Below are 20,515 nucleotides of genomic sequence, written 5' to 3' on the forward strand. Positions count from 1 at the left end.
TATTGCTCTATAGAGGATTTTATGCTCTACTAAAGGAAGAAAAATTATGCACATGGTAATCAAATGCCAGATCTAAAAATATGATTATTCCAGGGCTCCTAGAATGAGTCTAGGACAACTAACCATGGGAACATGGCTGCGCTCACTCCAACAAGGCTGACCCATCATAGGTATTTATTGTTGGCTGGCCCTCTGCCAGTGCTCTTTCCCTGCCAATGGTCCACCGATGCTCTTCCAACCCAACCTCTTCCTGGGTGATTTGCTGATGGATGCTTGTCCACAATCCATAGTGAAGGACAAGTAACCAGGCATCCCGGGTTTGCATAACAATTCCTACAAAGAAGAGGCATTATAAGCGTTAGGAAGGACCCCTCCCAGAAAAAGAACTGTCAAGCACGAACCAAAAGCTTCTCTGAGCATATTCTCTGTAATTGTAGTTAGCCAAAGTAAAACAAAAAACAAGAAAATGAGAGAGAGAGAGAGAGAGAGAGAGAGAGAGAGAGAGAGAGAGAGAGAGAATGAAAAAAAATCTCCACCCCACCCTGCACAGGTAGAACTAGATGAAATGACATTATTCATATGAAAATGACCAGAAAGATGTTTGCGACAAATGTTGCAATCCTAAAAATGGAATCCATCGGCTTCTTTAAATAAAGACAGGGTGTGATTGACAGTTCTTTTTGATTCAGATCTTCAGGTGTTTACAAGATGCCAAACATTGTCTGTGTCTGTGACTCTGTCTGTCTGTCCATCTATCCATCCGTCCGCCCGTCCGTCCGTCCATCCATCCATCCATCCATCCATCCATTTATGTAACTGTCCATATCACCAAAATGATTCTGATCCCTTACAACAAAACTAAAAAAACCGGAATAAATACTACAAATCACTAATTGATTATAAAAACATTTTAAAAACTATAAAAACAAACAAGGAAAGAACAAATGAAATTTATAATAATGGAGGCATCTCACAAGTTTATGATTAATTATCTGGGAAAATCAGGAACGGTAATGTCATGAAAGGATACATGGATGTAGAAAATTACTTTTAGAGACATTTTAGAGCTATTCCACATGTAGGATGATCACTGTGACAGGAGTGTCTTTTTTCATATTACCTCTTCTCACGTAGAAAATACAATTTTAAATGCCTGAGGTTGGCTAGGTAGATATTATATTAAAGGTAACTAACTAATTATAAATATTAACATCACAAGAAGGTATTCAGGGATTAAATTAAATTGAAATATATTTCATTATTAAGATACATTTAGACCTATGTATTGCCAAGAATTGGTATCATTGTTACTAACAGACTTTTTTTTAATAGAAAACTGACTGTTTTCCTGTGCACTGCTTGAAGAGTCCAAGCCTAGAGTATATTAAGATGGAGCTCATTGAAATAGTCCCTGAACGGGCAGACTGAGTAAAAAATCTAGCGTTAACGCGCCCCAGGAGGCGTGGTCAAGGAAAAGATTCCTCAGTCCCAGGGCAACCAGACTGATTTAACTGCTTGAACTCTCCCACAGTGCACAGAAAAGGACCCTTCAGGTAAGCCAATGGTCAATTTAGATTCTGTCTCATATATTTCTTCCCTTTTGTTTGGCTGTTGACTCTTTAAAAATTCTTCTAGCAGATGTTTTTAATTGGCCCGCTGCTGTAGAAAACTTACATGTTTTTTGTAATTTAACAAGTAAAGACATAATGTCTCTATATATTTGTATTATCATAGGATCAAGCCCAAGGTCACACCCTTGTTAATTTTCGATCCTTTGTAATTGGTTTGAATATTCCAACATCAACAGGAGTCCACTCATGAACATCTCATTTGAAATATTTGTATGTGATGGTGAAGAGAATGAAGAATGTGCTCAGTAATATAGAAATCATTCAAAGATTGACAGATCTGATGTTAGATATATTAACTTGTAAAATCATTTTTAGATTATGACTTTCTGACCAAAGATTTTACTAAGCAGTCAAATCTGTCACTAGATTAAGCATAATCCATAATTATTATAATCAATAATTTATGTTTGTGACAGCTTAGGAACAGCAACTTAAGAAAGGTTACTGCAGTTGCTCCTAAGATGGGAGAAAATATTAATAACATCCTATGATTTGAATGAAGCTGACCTTTATGCCTAGATTTGATCCATTATTTATAAGAACACCTGTATTTAAATAATGTTTTATTTACCTTTCATATCTGTGATTATTTAAACAGGAAATAAAAGGGGAGACCCAAAAGCTTTTGGTATGGCCCCTAGAGATCTCCAAACAAATTGTTAACAGATTACAAACTTTCAGTGTATCAGAAGCGGGAGCATCATTGAATATGTGATTGGAAGGTGGGGTAATTGTATTGATTGTAATTGTAATTCTATTTAAGTATAATTAAACTTAGTTTTGATTTTTGTATTGATCCTTCATACATTATAGGTGGTCCTCAACTTGTAACCATTTGCTTAGTGACCATTCAAAGTTACAACGGCTCTGAAAAAAGTGACTTAGAATTGGTCCTCATATTTACCATTGCAGCATCCCCATATTTGGTCAAAATTCAGTTGTTTGGCATCCAGCATGCATTTATGATGGTTGCAGCATCCCAAGGTCATGTGATCTTTCTTTGATGACCTTCCCAGTTGGCTTCCAACAAGCAGAGTCAATGGGGGAAGCTAGATTCACTTAACATTTGCGTGAGTCATTTAACAACTGCTGTGGTTTTCTTAACAATTGTGGGTTGTTAAGGTTGCAAAACTGGGTGTGACTCAGTTAACTGTCTTGCTAAGCAGTGGGAATTCTGGTCCCAGTTGTGGTCATAAGTAGAGGACTACCTGAACTTATATGTCAAAATGTAACATTTACCCAGGAAGTTGTGATATCATGGCCTAAGCTAAATATTGCTACATGTTTAAAGTAGAAATCTCAGTAGACATATCCTACTTTTCCAGTTTGAACCATTCAAGGAGAGTCTGCAGAATAAAAGAGATCTGTCTGCTGGCAGCTACCATACAAAGAAAGAAGGAGAACTAGTACATTCTACTCTGTTTTTCCTCTTTGCGAGTGGAATTTATAAGTAATCCTCAATTTATAACCACAGTTGAGCCCAAAATTTCTGTTGCTAAATGACACAATTGTTAAGTAAATTTTGTCTCCTTTTATGAACTTTGCCACAGTGAATCACTGCAGTGATTAAATTGCCAACACCATTGTAAAGTGATCTAATTTGCAAGAGCGAATCTGGGTCTGTCACTGGGACCAGAGGCTTTGTCTTCCGAGCTTTCGGACTCATGCTGGAGCCCATCCTAAGGGAGCTTTTCTGCGTTCTGGGCTGTTCTTCGTGTGATATAAATATGGTGAAATTTATATGATATTTTTATGTGTGTATCATTTTAGATGTAGATTGGGGTGTTAATAGCGGGTTTAGAGAAGTTTCCTGATGGACTCCAGCATGAGTCCAAATGCTCAGAAGACAAAATCTATGGTCGGTGACAGATCCTGCAACATTATCCCAGGAGACTTATATTCACCTTGATTCATGACTTTTGCTTGTCAGAAGGTCGCAAAATATGATCACAAGACCCCAGGATACTGCAATGGTCATAAAGATGGGCCAGTTGTCAAACGTCTGAATTTTGATCATGTGACCACAGGGATGCTGCAACGGTCGGAAGTAAGAAAACTGGTAAAAAGTCACTTTTTTCAGTGCTGTTGTAACCTTGAACGGTCACTAAATGAACTGTTGTAAGTTGAGTATTACATATATAAGCGAGAAGACTGTATAACTGAATAGAGCAGTATTGACATTGCTAACGCAGATATAAAGGGCTTACTTTATTTGGCAATTGGTCCTGAATATTCTGGGCAGCTGTTGTAATTAGCCCTCCCCACACTTCCCACATTGGGAAGGTAAATCCCAATGATCGTCCTCCATGTGTCTGTCAGTGACAGGCATTGCTATTTACAAGCAAATGAAAAAAAAAAAACTATGGAAGTTCTAGTGACTACTGGATGGTGTGTTTTATTATGTCCAAACTAATTTGCCCTTGAGTAGCTCTACAAGGACAAGGCACACACTTTCCATTTCTCTCTCTCTTTCTCTCTTCATGCCTAAACTCAAAATATTTCTTAAATATTGCCTACACTTAATATAGTTTTGTTCTCTTGTTCTGTGTTATTGCAGACACTTGACTCTTACACTTTGAACATCTGTGTTTCAAAACCGAAGAGGGGAAGAAATAGCGCCAAGGCTATTTTGAATTATAAAGGTAGAAGAAGATACAAATAGGCTAGGTATTTGATTGATGTCATAGTACCAGGGTGCTTTTGCTACATCCAGCTAGTTAGCTTCTTTTGAAGTGTTGTGATGCCACTCAAGAATCAATATGATAGTATTTCAGTTGTTGTTCTGATGTATATTTATAGGCCTCCAACTATTTTTTATATGTTGGCAGAAGAATTTTAGTATGCTTTAAAGTTATGTTATTAAAATGCCGTGAAATATTATGAAAGCATAACCAGATTTGGCTTATCAGAATTTACGAGAAAATTATTGTTCCTTCAACTTTTTATATATTTATTTTTACTTGGCTTCAATAATAAGGGTGGAGTATCTTGAAATCAGTCATTATAATCAGCTATTGTCTTAGGAATTTCAAAATTCTGAAACAGTACTGATTTCTTACAGTGCTTAATTTGGAGATTAAATATAGAATATATATAAAATGAATTAAATACTCAGAATGAATTGAGAAATAAATATTAATAGTGATTATATTGATTTTGTAGTAATACATTATCAAGCACTACTTATACATCTTTGGTATATTTTTATGCCATACTTTGCCCGGAAGTAATGTCACCTTGTCATTTTTTTAAAACTATATTTTATGTTTGTCATCTGAAAATGTTTACTTGAAAAGGCTTTTATAAGGATTAATAATAAACATAGTTAAAGCCAGAGAATGTTTGTGCTTAAATATTTGCTGAAGGTGAAATGCATACTCTAACACATTGTATATATGTGATATGCATATATAAATTAGAGTTCTTGGCCTGTGAACATTTCAAAATATAAATTGCTTAGCAGCATAAATCCATTTGCTTGTGTTTATCAGGAATAAATAATTCCAAACCGATCTGACCTCCCTTTTTTGATATAACATCCAGTTTAGTTGACAAGGATAGTGAAGGAACATAGTATGTCTTAGAAAAGATATTATGAAGGACATTGCACAGTTTTTCATGATATTTTAGTAGAAAACTTTACTTGCAAGGCTAATTAGCAAGGTTAATTTCTTCTCATCTATGCTGACAAGGCATTTTTATATTTCCTCAAGGTCTATAGTTGAGTCAATTGCCCACTTTACTCCATTGACCTCTCTATGATAATTAGCATGTATAAGTAGTCCTTGACTTACAACCCCATTTGGGACCAGAACTGTCACTAAGCAATGCTGCCATTAAGTGAACTGCATCTGATTTTATGACTTTTGTTGTTGTACTCATGAAATGAACTATCATAGTCGTTAAGTGAATTCCCTTAGGGGATTGTATAAAGATTCAGGAGACTGGTGGAATAGGAAGAATTCATATGGGTAGAAAAAAAGATATGAATGTAGAAAAATTATACTGGTTAGCAGAACATTAAGTGTGCAAAAGGATCTGGTTTTCTTTGTATGTGTATTTGCAAAGATGTAACTAGGGATTTTTTCCTGCTAAAATATAAGTCAAGAGCTCCCAAATTGTTTATTGAAAGCTGAGTGGTTAAAGCTTACATCTTCTTCTCTGTAAATCCTTTGATTTCATATACATTTCAACAGCAACTGTAATAACTCTAGCATAGTACAGTTAGTAAGTCTTTAGTAGATAATTTAAAAAAATCAAACATTTCTCAGAACAGATTTCAAGAATAATGAGTAAAATTACCTTTGTTTGCAAATATAAATTGAATAAAACAGTTCCAAAATAAATACCTTTGTATGCAATACATGTTAAAAGGAGGTAGAGCTTCAGTCATAGGGGATAAGGTGATGATTGTGCAACTAGTAAATAGATTTCCTTGGAAAATGGCTTGATGATTGACTTGACCTGACCTGACATGTCATAGTCATATTGTATTTACAAACCAATTTATGCTATTTTTTAAAATTAAATTTCCCATAAATAGAACATCATTATCACTGCTGGGGGAAAAAATCACATTCTTTGAAATGCAGTATCATAGGCTCTAGCAAATGGAAGGTATTCACAATTCCAGTACATCTCCGCAAATGTGAGTTGTTAAAATCATACATTTCTAGCATAAAGGCTTTTGCTAGAGTATTTTCCCTTTAATCAAAGCATAGATAGTTTAAGAACGAGTCAGAAAAGTATTCATTTTCCTTCCTTCCTTCCTTCCTTCCTTCCTTCCTTCCTTCCTTCCTTCCTTCCTTCCTTCTTTCCTTCCCCATCCATCCATCCATCCATCCATCTATTATTATATTTTACATTTATTTATGTAATTTAGAGTGATTACTGTTAAAGTACTCCAGTTGTATTACTTAAATGTGAACACCACTAATATATGCAACGTGTGTATCAACTTCGATCTTTACTTTATTACGAATTTAGCAATGTAGTTACCCTATACAAATGTATACACTAATGACCATTAGACATTGATGTAAACATCAGTGTAAAATATACAACACTGCATTTATATAATGCATTAATGAAAACTATGTAGGTGAAAATTGGTTTGTTGAGGATTTTTTTCAGAAATACACAATATGCCCGTGATGACAAACGTATGGCATGCGTGCCAGAGGTGGCATGTAGAGCCCTCTCTGCTGGCATGTACACCTGTCACCCCAGGTCAGAGCTCCGTAGCGTTTCTTTTGTAAATTTCTATTTCCCTGAATACAATGAAACAGAAGCTCACGAAAGAAAATCTTACTTCTTGGTGTGCTGCCGGTGTTGGGATGCCCTGCTGGCCAGCTGGTGTTTGGGTCTCTGCTGCGCATATCTGTGTTCATGCACACGCTCACCTTTCAGCTTGAGCATATGGGTGTGCGCAATTTGAGTACTCGGTGCCTAAACTGTTCGCCATCACTGCAATATGCCAAATGGATGAAATGCACATGTCGGGAAAAATGAAAAACTGATACAACCAAAATAAAATAATTCCTTAGGAGCTAAAATGTTTGCTATATCTGTCCATAAAGTGTTATAGTCAATATTCATTTCTGTCTCACTTCCGTATTTAAACATATACATTGAGAGAGAGAGAGAGAGAGAGAGAGAGAGGGAGGGAGGGAGGGAGGGAGAGAGGGAGAGAGGGGGAGAGAGAGAGAGAGAGAGAGAGAGAGAGAGAGAGAGATAAGGTAAAGGTAATGGTTCCTCTCACACATATGTGCTAGTTGTTCCCAACTCTAGGGGCGGTGCTCATCTCCGTTTCAAAGCCAAAGAGCTAACGCTATCTGAAGATGTCTCCATGGTATTGTGGCCAGCATGACTAAATGCCAAAGGCACATGGAACACTGTTACTTTCTCACCAAAGGTGGTTTCTATTTTTCTATTTGCATTTTTACATGCTTTCGAACTGCTAGGTTGGCGGAACCTGGGTAGTCCTCAGTTATGATCATTTGACTTTTCAAAGTTATTATGGTGCTGAATAAAGGGATTTACAACCAGTCCTCACAGAACCATAACAGCCTGCAATCATGATCAAAATTTGGGCGCTTGGCAACCAATAGGTGTTTATGATACAACATCCAAGGCTCAAATGATTACCATCTGGACCTTCTTAGGGAGTTTCAAGCAAAGTCAATGGAAGCCAGATTCATTTAATGACCATGGCAAAAAAGTCATAAAATCAGATGGAACTCACATAATAACTGCATCACTTAACAATGAAAGTTCTCATCTTTATTCAGGTTATAAGTCAATGTATAGTTAAAAACCTCTGTGGATTGCTTTGGGGATTTGAAATATTTTGAAGTAATGTATTAGAATTTAATAGAGTAAATATCTAGCAATAATCAAAATAGGTAATAACTGGATAGTAGGTGTAAATTATGCTTTCTGGTAGGGGATTGGTTATTCATTGAAACTGTGATATAATTCCAGAAATACTTTGTTTTTTTCTACAGGAGTTGAGAAGGCATTTCTAAATAATACACCTTCTATGGTTTTGCAATATGCTTCATGTTCAAAGCCATGAATATGGGTCATTGTAAAAAGGACCAAAATGAAACTATGTAAAAAGCTCTATCTTGTCCTGAGCTTAACCCATTGGGTATGACGGGTGTGTTGGAATAAAGTGAATTTCCCCGATTAGTTATAATATGAATTCATGCCAATTAACACTGATGAAAATCAGCCAGAAGAAGCTGAGATAGATTGTCCAACACGTCAACACATTCCTTCAAAGGTTCCTCAGAAAAAGAACATTTTCTATTCATTCTTTGGTAATTGCCGACAAAGTCTTCCTGCTTTCCAATATATCAGAAAGACGGAGAGAATTACTCCTGTAAATTATATAATAAGATTTTACTTATATCTTGTGGGTGACTGCCTGGAGTATTACAGTGTACTTGATGGATTTTCATTAAATACAGAATTTAACACATTAATATAATAAATGATTTTAATATTATTATCTTGGGATCTTGCAAAAGCAGACAGTTGTTAAGCAATAATTATAATTTCTGCTATTTGTTCATAGCATTTCTGATCCACTGACTACAATAGAAACATGAGAATAAGCATTTAAAAAAAACACTATAAAGGTGTCTATTAATGATGTGACGTTAACTGTCTCATATTGACAGGGGACAAGTACAACTGTACATAGTTGACATGGTGAATCTATAGAATGTCAGTTTGTACATATTTGTGTGGGTGGGTGTTTATGTGCGTGCATGTGTTACCCTCAAACAGATGCCAAATATTTGCTTTAATAGAGTGAATGCCAAGTTGCATTTCATGATACACTTGCATGAATTTTTAAAAGCTTTAATACAGAGGTAGTCATGATCATAATCTGGGTGCTTGTCAACTGGCTTGCATCTAGGTCAATTACAGTGTCATGTGATCATGGTTATGATCTTCCCTGGCAGCTTCCCATAGCAAAGTCATTGGGGGAACTAGAGGAAAGGTTGGAAGTTGCCTGAGGTAAGTGTCTTCATCTGAGGTACCCTTCTCCAACCCCTCTGTGGTCACTCCACATATCCGATATCCTCATATACCTTTCCCAAGCTGAGCCTCCCAGTCCTACCTGGCAGCAGCCACCCACGTCCCACCATACTCACACTGCACCCCCTTGTGAAACCACTGAAACTCATAATTTCCTGCTGGCTTCCCCACTGACTTTGGTTGGTAGAAGCCATCAGGAAGTTACAATGAGATGCTCACTTAATGACTCACAATTCTGGCTTAACAACAGCAATGGGGCTGCAGGGATTTCCATTGCTAAACAATGTAGTCACATAGCATCACACTTTATGAACACAACAGAAATTTAACAGCAACATTCAAGTCCCAGTTCTTGTAACTTAGAACTACCTGTATTTGGATTTCTGGTGGACTTACTCTACTCTGCCAATGTGGAGCTAATGACTATGGCAAATACATCTGGACAAGAAGTGGACGAGAGATTGCAGTCTTCTGCAATTTGAGTGCCTGGGAAATGAAGGGATTAGCCATCAGTTAAAAACATTCCTGAGTGAAATTTAGCTTGATGAAACAAGAGAAAAATTACCATAAGTTTAGAAGCTTAAAGCTTAGAATTTTGAAATAACAGTAAGAGCTAATAGATTCTGTTACATGAAATGTATAAATGAATTAAGGGTTCAGTAAATTTGGTTTATTAGAATAAATAAAATAAATATTGGCTCTTATACTATAAAAAATGGATTTGGGTGCAAAAAAAATAAGCCAGATTTATTTGGCTATTCTGGGTTATTGTAAATCAGAAAAAAACAAGTGACATTATGATTTTAGAAACTAAACAAAAGAGGGGACTAAAGATTCCAAGTAGAAAGGGGTGGGGGAATACAAGTCTGCTTTTCGTGTCACTTAAACCTGAGACTTAAAAAATGACACAAAACATCATGACATTGAAATATTAATGCATAATAATGTTACTGAGGGAATGACAGATGTGGGTGGAATTTTGGTCTGAACAAGACAGGAGAAGTACTGAAAGTGGAACTATAAATGACAAGCCAAGGGAATCATTTGAAATAAGATTCTTATTGGATATATAAAAGAAAATGGATGAAGTTTAAAATTAAATGGGAAATGCAAGTGACTAACCAAGAGAATAACCTAGACAGAATTTAGTGCATGTGGAGATTTGGGGATGCTTCCTAATAGATGATCAGGAAAAAAATATTCATTAATATGTCATTAACAATTGTGTGGTTAAGAATATTCAGTTGCTTTTAAGAAAAATCAAGCTTTAGATAGGGTGTGCCATACCATGGTGCCAAGCTGACACAAGGCAACGCCTTGCGTGCCTACAGATATGGGTTCCACAGGTTGGCACATGTGCCATAGGTTCGCCATCATGGGTCTGTATACTAATGCGCAAAGTATAGGAATAAACAGGGTGAACTAGAATCCAAGTACATGAGGGCACATATGATATTATTGCCATTATGGAAACTTGGTGAAATCCATGAATGGAATACATAATTAAAGGGATGTAAGTTGTTGAAAAGAAAAAGACCAAATACAAAAGGGGTGGAATAGCACTATATATTAGAAATAACCATATCTATACATAAATATAGCAGAACAATAGTGAAAACCATCTGGAAATGCATTTGGGTCAATACAAAAGATTGGGGAAAAAGAATGGCATTGCCATAGGTGTATACTACAGGCTCCCTAACCAATCGAAATAGATGAACTTTTCCAAGTCAGTAACTAAGGTATGTAGGAAAGACACCACAATATTAATGGAAGACTCTTAACTACCTTGATATCGCTCTTCACCTTGTGGAAACATTGCTGACAAATCTAGCAGACAACTTTGTCTCCCAAAAGGTAAAGGAGGCAACTAGAGGGTCAGCCATATTGGACTTAATTCTCACTAACAGAGATGAAATGATAGAAAGGTGTTGAAGTTACAGGAGCTCTGGGGGATGGGGGATGGGGGATGATCATACAGTATTGGAATTTAACATTATGCAAGCACAAGCAATAGAACCAAACCCGAGTCGTGGATTTTAAGAGAGCTGATTTTAATAAAGAGAGCGTGGAAAGAATTCCATGGATGAGAATCCTCAAGGGGAAAACAACCCAAGAAGTTTGGGCTAGATTGTTTGGGCCTCCTAAGAGAAGATCAATGGCAATTACTTCTATATTGTCACCAAATTAATTTCATGGATGGTGCAATGTAATCAGCTAGAGGGTGTTTTTAGAGCATCTTTACCTTTTTTTGTATGGTACACCATAATAACACAGTGCTGCTAATGAAATTAAAATCTTCAAAAATGTAATTGGTTTATAAAAGTTTATTAATTAGTTGTACATGTCCAAAACCTTTTCAGGTTTAATTCTTTGTCTAGCATATTGTGCTACAGCAATTGAAGACTGAATGGTATTTATAATCAACCTAGCTAAATATAATTAAGTACTCCTTGACAATGTTCTATAGTTGAGCTAAGTGCATTTTGTTTATAAAGCCTTAGGGATTACACCTGAATTTCAAGAGAGAAGTTTAAGTAATAACTAAACAAATCTGGTTTTTAGAATAGCTTTAAATATATAGTGAGATGCATTTCCCCCCGTAAAGTCACTCTGTATTACTATTTTTCTTCTAAGTATTATTAAGCAGTGGTAATAATACTTTGAATAAAGAAAAAAGAAAATGCTAAAGTTTTTCCCCCTTAATAAACCACATGGAGGAAAATTTTATTTAAAAGGAAAATTAAAACTGAAGAAGTCAGTTGTTCAGATTTTAGTATTAGTGCTTTTGAATGTTTTTTGTTGTCTCATAGGATTCTGTATCTACATACATCCAGTACCTATATGGATTGGAGAATGTGGTTTGTATTTCCTTCTGACAAGTTCTGTACACTCATCCTGGATAGATTTCTATATATATCTGCAGTTGCAGGGACATGCAGTCAGGGGATGGCAGGGGACACAGAGCCTCACCACTGTCATCATGAAAAGAAAAAAAATGTAAAAGGAAAAAGGCAAGAGCTGAGGTCAGGCTGAGCTAGTTGCTGCCAGAGTCACCATGGATGACTCTGCTTAGTGCTTAACTGTTTAAAAAAGCCTCTTAAAAGGACCCTCTACAGGAGGTGGCAGGAGAACAACGTGCCTCATCTAGTGTGACTTTTTATGATCACTCGAGCAGAGTTAAGCAAAGGTTAAAAGCCGAAAAATTCCTCACGTAGATGAGGCATGTCGTTCTCCTGCCTCCTCCTGTAGAGGGTGCTTTTTAAAGGCTTTTTAAAACAGTTAAGCAGAGTCATCCATGGGTGACTCTGGCAGCAACTAGCCTAGCCTGACCACAGCTCTTGCCTTTTTCCTTTACATTTTTTTCTTTCATGATTGCAGGCAAGAGCAGAGTTGAAATCCTCTCTGAAACAGCTGGAAAAGGTACGTGTGGGTCGGAGGGAGGGGGAGGAATTCAAACTTCATCCTCCTGGTGCAACTTTGTGTGTGTGTGTGTGTGTGTGTTTGAGAGAGGGGGAAGGAGGGAGTAAGGGGAAGGGAGAAGAAAAAGAAAGAGGGAAACTTATTTAGCAAAGGAGAAAAACAAATGCTGTCGCTTTAAATTGGAACTGAGCATGCCTGGCTGTGGAATTCTGGGAGTTGAAGTTCACAAGTCTAAAAAAATTGCTGCCTCACCAGCCATAAACCTCACCACACGTCACTGCTGCAGTGCATTCAGAAAGTATTCAGACTCCTTTCACTTTTATCGATTTTGTTATGCTATAGATTAGTTTGTTTATTTGAAATTTGTTGAAATTCATTTTTTTCTTATTAAGCTACATATCCCATAATGACAAAGTGAAAACAGAATTTTAAAAATGCATGTATATTTATTAAAAAGAAAAAAAAAGTGAAATATCACATTGGAAATGTACATCTATCTATATCTATACATCTCTATATCCCTATATCTATATAATTTATATCTATATCGTGTATGTGAAAGACAGTATTTTTCTATGATGTTCCATTTCTTACTGAACAGCCTCCCTTAATTCTCTCTTGATATTTACCATTCGGATAGCTTGAAAAATGAAATTTTTGTAGGGCCTTTGAATGTTAATTATCACCATATTAAAATAGTAGTTGTTCTTTATTAAGTTGTTATAATTTTATTATTGTACATTATTTGTAGACAAACTACCTTGTATATCGTAAATGTTCTAAACTGCTATATCCTAAAAATGTCCCATCGCCCCTTTATCCTAAAAATCCTAATTTCTTCTTTACTCTTCCCTGTCTTTTTATTTTTATAATTTTAACTTTTAAATTTGTTTTAATGATTGAATTAGGTGATTGTAGCTTGTGTTTTGGTTGTGTACACTGACCAACGTAAGATGCACATAAAATGGACAGCTATATAAATTCAATAAATAAAATAAACAATGAAAACCACTGTTGCAAATATTTTAACTTAAAAATTTGCAATCAAATTTTCAATGCAATCTGTTTTAGTTAGACAAAATACAGGGGCTATGTTTTCAAGAGCATAGTTATTCTATTAATAATCTTCCTATCATTATATGCTGCAAAATTTATTCATATACTGTATCTAGTTCAAATAGGATTCGGTATAATTAGCCTTATTCTTATCAAATGACAAAGAATTACAAAGACATATTATTGCAAAAATATAAAGCACATTTGGTTGTTTAATTCAGTGCATCATTATTTTTAAGTGGAAATGTTTAGCATGCAGACTTTACTACGGAAAATGTGGGCTGTTTCTAAACATTTTTCCCCACTTCTCTGCTAGGCATTGAAAATAGATATTTCCTCTTCCTTTCCGTCAGAACAACTACTGAGAAACCATCTTCCTTTTTCTAGAATTGTCTTCAAAATTTCTGCAATCATTGTCACCATAAAGGAGACCATTTTTTGCTTTCGTTCTTCTTTCCCAGCCAGTCTATTAAGATAGTTGACTTCCCACTGATTTAAATTGGGTAGGAATTAAAAAAAAACTGGAGAAAATCTCTTAGATTTTCTTAGAGCTAAGGCTCACCAGTGAGGTCAACCTTTTGAGCTCTGTATGTCAAATATGTGACATATTATATGTCTAACTTACTCTGCTGCTTTGTACTCTCGTCCCCAAACAAAAGAAAAAACAATTCTTTACATATTCATTTCTTTAAAACAATGCGGTCCAATCATGTGGGATGCTATACATTATATAAAGAAATGTCAAATAATTACAAAAAATGAAATATGAGTAAATCAAACTCATGTTCTATGTTCTCTACTTCCTCTGAAAATCACATGAGAACAGAGCATGCTTTTGAGAATAGCTGTTGTGAATGTTAGTGAATGCTGGCATGTCACCCAAAACATCATGGATTGGGGGGAAGAGGAGTGTATCGTAGGTGTGCAATCACTGGCCTAGGCATTGCTACCCCGTTTCCCCCAAAATAAGACCTCCCTGGATAATTAGCCCAATCAAGCTTTTGAGCGCATGTACTAAATAAGCCCTCCCCTGAAAATAAGGCCAAGAGCTTATTTCAGGGGGCAAAAGAAAATAAGACCCTGTCCTTATTTTTGGGGAAACCCAGTATGCCTACTGGTATACTAGGTAACTTTATAAAGAACTCACACTCTTTATGATTGAAGAGGTGGATTGTTCATACACTACATTAATAAAAAACTTGGAAATGTGGGTGCTACAGAAGTATTAAAGGGAAATTGGCAGGGAGAGATGTAAGTTAGTCTACAGTGTAGAGCAGATTTCTACTGAGTTTTCTAGGAAGGCAATGGAAACTTATATTGGGTTTTGGGACTGTATATGAATCTCTCATTGCTTAGTAGGAACAAGTTAACATAATCTGCTTTGACATAATACAGAAAAAATCATTTTTAATTGATCATATCTAGACATTGTAGGAGGAGAGTTTTTTTAGTCTACTATGGCAAAAATCTAGAGGAATCTGGGGAATAAAAGGAATAAAAGACCCCTTTTATTTATTTATTAGATTTTTATTCCACCTTCCAGGTAACAAAGTTTATGCAATTTTAATTAGAAAAAAAATTGCTGGACTCCCAATTTTCAGATCACATCCAATGCATAGGTGCAAATTCCTATAAGCTGGAAATGTTGTATTAGTAAGTGTAAAGGTGTCCTCAAACAGGCAGAATATCAGGTAGTTGTACAGAATTGCATTTAAAAAATCTATTCAATTTTTAAAAAAATATTATTTTACCTACCTTTACAGTAAGAGACCTGAAAATATAATATGCCGTAAAATATAACACGCCATGGATATAGATACAGTTATTTATATCATTTCTAAGTAGCTTTTGGTGCACCACTGTAACATTTCTGGCTTACATTTTGGATTCATATATAATTCCTTTGGAACGTTACCTAGAGAGTCCCATTGTATTTTGATAACTTTCAATCTCATTCTGGAGAATGTGATCCAATATAAATTGAAAATCAATGTTTTCAAAGAGGCGAGGCAGGGATGTCTCCCTTGGCTTAAATTAGTTTATGTGTTCTACTGGGTCAGTGCTGTAAGTAATAACAACCAAAGGGTTTTCTCCCCCCCGCCCCTTAACCTTTTTTGAGGAACATTTTGCTTAAGTTAGTTACACATTGCTCCACAAACACCAGGTTAGACTTTACGGTTTGTTTAGCTCTGAAGTGATGAGAGGGTTGGAGGATTGGAGGGAGGTTTAGTAAAGGGAACTTTGGAATGTAAATACATGTAGGACTTGTCTGCTTTTGTTTAGCACCTCCTTAAACTAAGACAGAAAAATCGAATCAATAGCACTGTGGTGAAATACCTACATGTTTGAGTTAAAATTTGTGGATGTTTGAAATCCTATTTGGATCCTTTTCCCAGATCTCGGGGCATTCATATTCACTCAGCAGGAAACTTCATGGAGATACACTTTTGAGTAGAAAGTCTTTGGCGGTGCCTTTTTCTTAACTTGTGCCTTTTCTTCTTTTGAAGAAAGTAATGGCTTAAGTCTGACTGAAGAACAATCTCTCTCTTTCTCTCTCTCTCTTTTTCTTTTTTGTATGTTCCTATAAGACTTTACTTATGGTTCATGGGTTTTTACCCACCATCTATGTTGAGAGTACTTTAGATTTTAAACAGTATATCCTACTGCAGATACAGAGAATTAAAGACATAATGACATATTGCTCAAAGAACACAAAAGCTGACAAATTATAAAGCAAAAAGTTAAAATGTACCATAAGGGGGGTTTTTTAATAGAAAAAATACATTTTTGCAACTTAAATTGATCTGAAATACATAGAAAAAGAAGTAATTATCATTGAGTCTAAATAGTAATATCAACCTTATTATTTATCATTAAGAGATATTGGGTAACAGCATTATGCCCTTCAAGGTCTGTATAAGTTAAAAACGAAGAACTGGATATATAAATTTAATGTGCAATAATGATCCTGAATAAGTGTCCAGTAACTGGCATCTCCTTTTGTCCCTGAGCAACCCATATGATGGGAAGACATTAGCCTTTACAAATGATTAGGCCTAAAATAAATTGGGTCTAAAGCAAATGCAAGCCTCTTAACTTCTTTCTGCTCATTTGTTTTAGTTGGACATTTTGATTCAATTCAATTCAATTCAATTTATTACATTTATATCCGCCCTTTCCCCCCGAAGGGGACTCAGGACGGCTCACAACTCAAACCAGGGAAGGGGAATACAGACAAAAATTTAAAGAACAACAAGGCATAACAATACATAATTTAAAAACACACAACAGTCATACCATTCGAGATGGGGGCAACAGCTCTTTAGCCCCAGGCCTGTCGGAACAGCCAGGTTTTAAGAGCTTTGCGGAAGGCCTGGAGGGTGGTGAGGGTCCGAATCTCCACGGGGAGTTCGTTCCAGAGGGTCGGAGCAGCCACAGAGAAGGCTCTCCTCCGAGTGGTCGCCAGTCAACACTGGCCGGCGGATGGAATTCGGAGGAGGCCTAATCTGTGGGATCTAATCAGTCTAGTGGAGGTAATTGGCATTGATTTGCCATTTGATTTGCCTAATTTTAATTTACAAAGGAAAAGCTGATTTTCTTTCACTGTGTTACTTTCATACCAGAGATAGGACAGAACAGATATTTATTTGCAGGACTTCAGGTTTATCTGATATATCATGCCACTGATATAAAATTTAAGAATATTTGTCAAAACAGTTGAATAATATGATAAAAAGACCCTCTATAGTCTGCCTTTCAAACTTCTTATCGTACTCTTTTAGATACCTTTTAGTGAAAAAAAAACCCTTTGGTATAAATATTCATGATATACAGAATGAGAATATTGTATTTAAAATAGTCTTGTTTGATAATGTTTCTTGGGTATATAAAAGTATAATTTTAGAGACACATCTTTTTTGTGTTTTTGATTTACAGTAAATTATAAAATTAACTGCTAGTTGGATATAGTGAATTAGTGAAAAAGGCAATCGTGAAGATTTGTCTTCAATTTTATGTATAAATGAAAACGTCTTCTTATTGTTCTGATATCTCTTCACCATAAGTCATATTAAAAATAAAATTTCCATTAAAAATTGATGATAAAACATTTTATTTCACTGTTACTAGAGAACAAAATAAACCATTTGGTTTGAAGCAGCAGCAAAACAACTGTTATTTATGTCCTGAACTGAAGTATCTGATCTGTGATTTTAGGGATAAACCCATGTAGTATTGACTTTTACTATCATAGATGAGAAATATTTTTTAACTAATAGCAAAGTTTTTGTAGCATCCCAAAATTAATGCGCTGATCAGGAATGACTATATACCGTGTTTTTATGCTTTGCAATCTAGTTTTATGCATGTTAGCAAGTTATTGATACAAGGAAGCTTTGACACAAATCAGGACTCTAGAGAATCTCCAGAGATAGAAGATTCTCATCTTCTACTTGTGAATTTTAAAAAAATGAGAGTACTAATTTGGCTGAATAAGAGCCATTAAACTCATTACACAGTAGCCGTGCATATATTGGCATTTTCAGGCTAGCACAAAGTTCTTTTTTCAGGTTCTTCAACCTTGCAGATAAGCTGCAACTTCTTTAAGAATTGGGGTAGTCAACTCCGTAAGGCAGAGGCAGACTGATAACTTTACTAACCTCTTTTGTAGCTTCCAGAGAAAGTAACTTGTACTTTAATTTTTCAGCAATACTAATAACAGTTGATGACAGATTCAGTTTGTCAAGCATGCACAAAATTATTACCCCTGTTTGATAGTGAAATAATCTTTACCATGCATTTTCCATCCTGTAAATCCATAGTGGATTTAGATGAACATAAGCACTTCTCAAGGAATTGGAGCATTTTCAACATAAAGAAAATGGGATTTTCTCATGGGCTAGAAGTGGCTCAGGAATGAGCTTAGTTTGATAGCATTTTAACTGTATTTATAAAATAAAGAATACAGAACAAATAATGCAGTTTCATTGGTAATCAGTTTTTCATAGAGTCTTAATTAACAATAAGTATTGGCAATGACATTTCAAGCAAAAAATCAAATAGTTTAGAGTTGAATTATTCACACTTGTACTTTAGAAATAGAATCAGCAAGAAAATGCATTGTCCTGTATTCAAGCTATACTAGCTGATTACAGGGGTCAGGTTTTAGAGGCTGATCAGCAAGTATAATATATGCATCAGCAAAAATCAATTATCTAGAAAGGCAGTTACCAAAACAAATTATAGTTCAAAGTATAAGGAAAGTTAGTGTTGACACTGATTCTCCAGAGTAGATCTGCATCTTGATTTTGACTTGGGCATGGACCATGCCCATGTTTTTGTATGAAAAGCTCTGAATAGATTTGAGTCAGAACTTTTCATTCAGAAAACATCATGGTCCATACTCAAGTCAAAATCAGGATGCAGTTCAACTCTGGAGGATCTCCTGGCTCCTGATTAGATGAGTATCATTTGGCACCATCATGGCACCATTTCTCCAAGGCTTTCTCTGCCTTACCATTATTTGACTTTCAACCTGCCATTGTTTTCATAAACTTGAGGGCATACAACTTTACCAGGTCGTTAAGAACAAAGAATTGGGTGGGAATTGGTTCTGCCAGGAGTTCTGCAATGGGATTTCACTGAGCAAGAATCTCATCCCACTGCTTCTCTTATATAAATGCATAGATGAGGATTGTTCCAGGCAGTTCATGACATATGCAAACTGTTTGTATAGCCTGTATTATTATGAAATTTACAACTGCTGACAATGATAAACATTATACAGTTTTATTCTAAGCTGCTTGAAGAATATTTCGCAATTTTTGTCTACTCAATAAAGAATTTTTGAGACAGCAGAGCAAATGCAGAATGCTTTCCAACAATTATATTTACTTTTTGTGACATCCAACTTATAAGGAAATATGAACTCTTAACAAGATTACCACAGTTTGCCAAAATGAAAAAGAATCTTTTTAAATTTAAGAATGAATATTGTTTTCGACAACCATAAGTGCTAGCTGAAGTTAACCTTTATGTATCCATGAAAGTAGACTTTTGCCCGCTAAATCTTACAGTAGGAGTTTTTTTTAAAAAAAGATGGCTACATTAACATTTCAACACTTTTTGGAGGGAGGTATTTTACCATTGGTCTTGATTTTTATTTGATAATTTGATTTAATTTAGAGAATGTATAGGTAGCATAGAGTCAAGTTTAGCAAAATACTCTACTTGTGTTATGCATTACATTTTCCAGCTTTCTAATCACCATTATTATTTGGATTCACTACCCTACAATTATAAATACATTTGTACAATAAGCATAACATTTGTCAGGATCCCTAAGACTTAATTAGTAATTTAACGTACTCTCTTAAAACACGTTTGATAATAAAATCTTTCTTACAATTGTGACGTAACTTGTGTTGATTGGCACTTTTTGATAAAATTGCGTAGGTATCCATTTTGTTGGAAAATGTTGTAGAGGCAGTCTATTTTCCTATTCTGGTGTGCTGGGTTGCTGCAGTACATTTTTTCTCATCTAAATAATATTCTTACACATCTCCTTTTGTGGGAAGTTGTGTTATTAACTGTGGTAATAGAGCACTTGGTTGTTTTTTGGGTTGTTTTTTGATAGACTTGCATTTCCAATTTGTCCTTGTTTCCCCTGGTGAGGCACTTATCCAGAAAAGCTAGTTTGGTGTTGTTTTCTTCTTCCCTTATGAATTTATATCTTTGAAGATGTTGATTGTTTCAAGTGTCTTCTCTGAAGTTGTTCCTTTTTTATTATGACAAAAATGTCATCTACATTCTGGATGGCATCTACATTCCAGATCCATACATTTGTATGTGTGGGA

At 35.5% G+C, this 20,515-nt stretch overlaps 1 protein-coding gene and 1 long non-coding RNA gene across 4 annotated transcripts in view; both read left to right on the forward strand.

Moving 5' to 3' along the window:
• The window catches only part of ARL15 (ADP ribosylation factor like GTPase 15), a 164,011-nt gene that overhangs the window by 112,900 nt on the left and 30,596 nt on the right, over positions 1-20,515 (forward strand). The gene's annotated exons all lie outside the window — the stretch shown is intronic.
• LOC116506402 lies at positions 610-8,987 on the forward strand. 2 transcript variants are annotated; one of them, XR_004255019.1, is made up of 3 exons: positions 610-1,553; positions 2,230-2,353; positions 8,138-8,987. It is a non-coding gene; the product is annotated as an uncharacterized LOC116506402 (long non-coding RNA). The 2 variants fall into 2 exon arrangements; XR_004255020.1 differs by lacking the exon at positions 8,138-8,987 and adding an exon at positions 4,189-4,775.

Source organism: Thamnophis elegans, chromosome 3, assembly GCF_009769535.1.
Source record: "Thamnophis elegans isolate rThaEle1 chromosome 3, rThaEle1.pri, whole genome shotgun sequence".
Taxonomy (NCBI): Eukaryota; Metazoa; Chordata; class Lepidosauria; order Squamata; family Colubridae; genus Thamnophis; species Thamnophis elegans.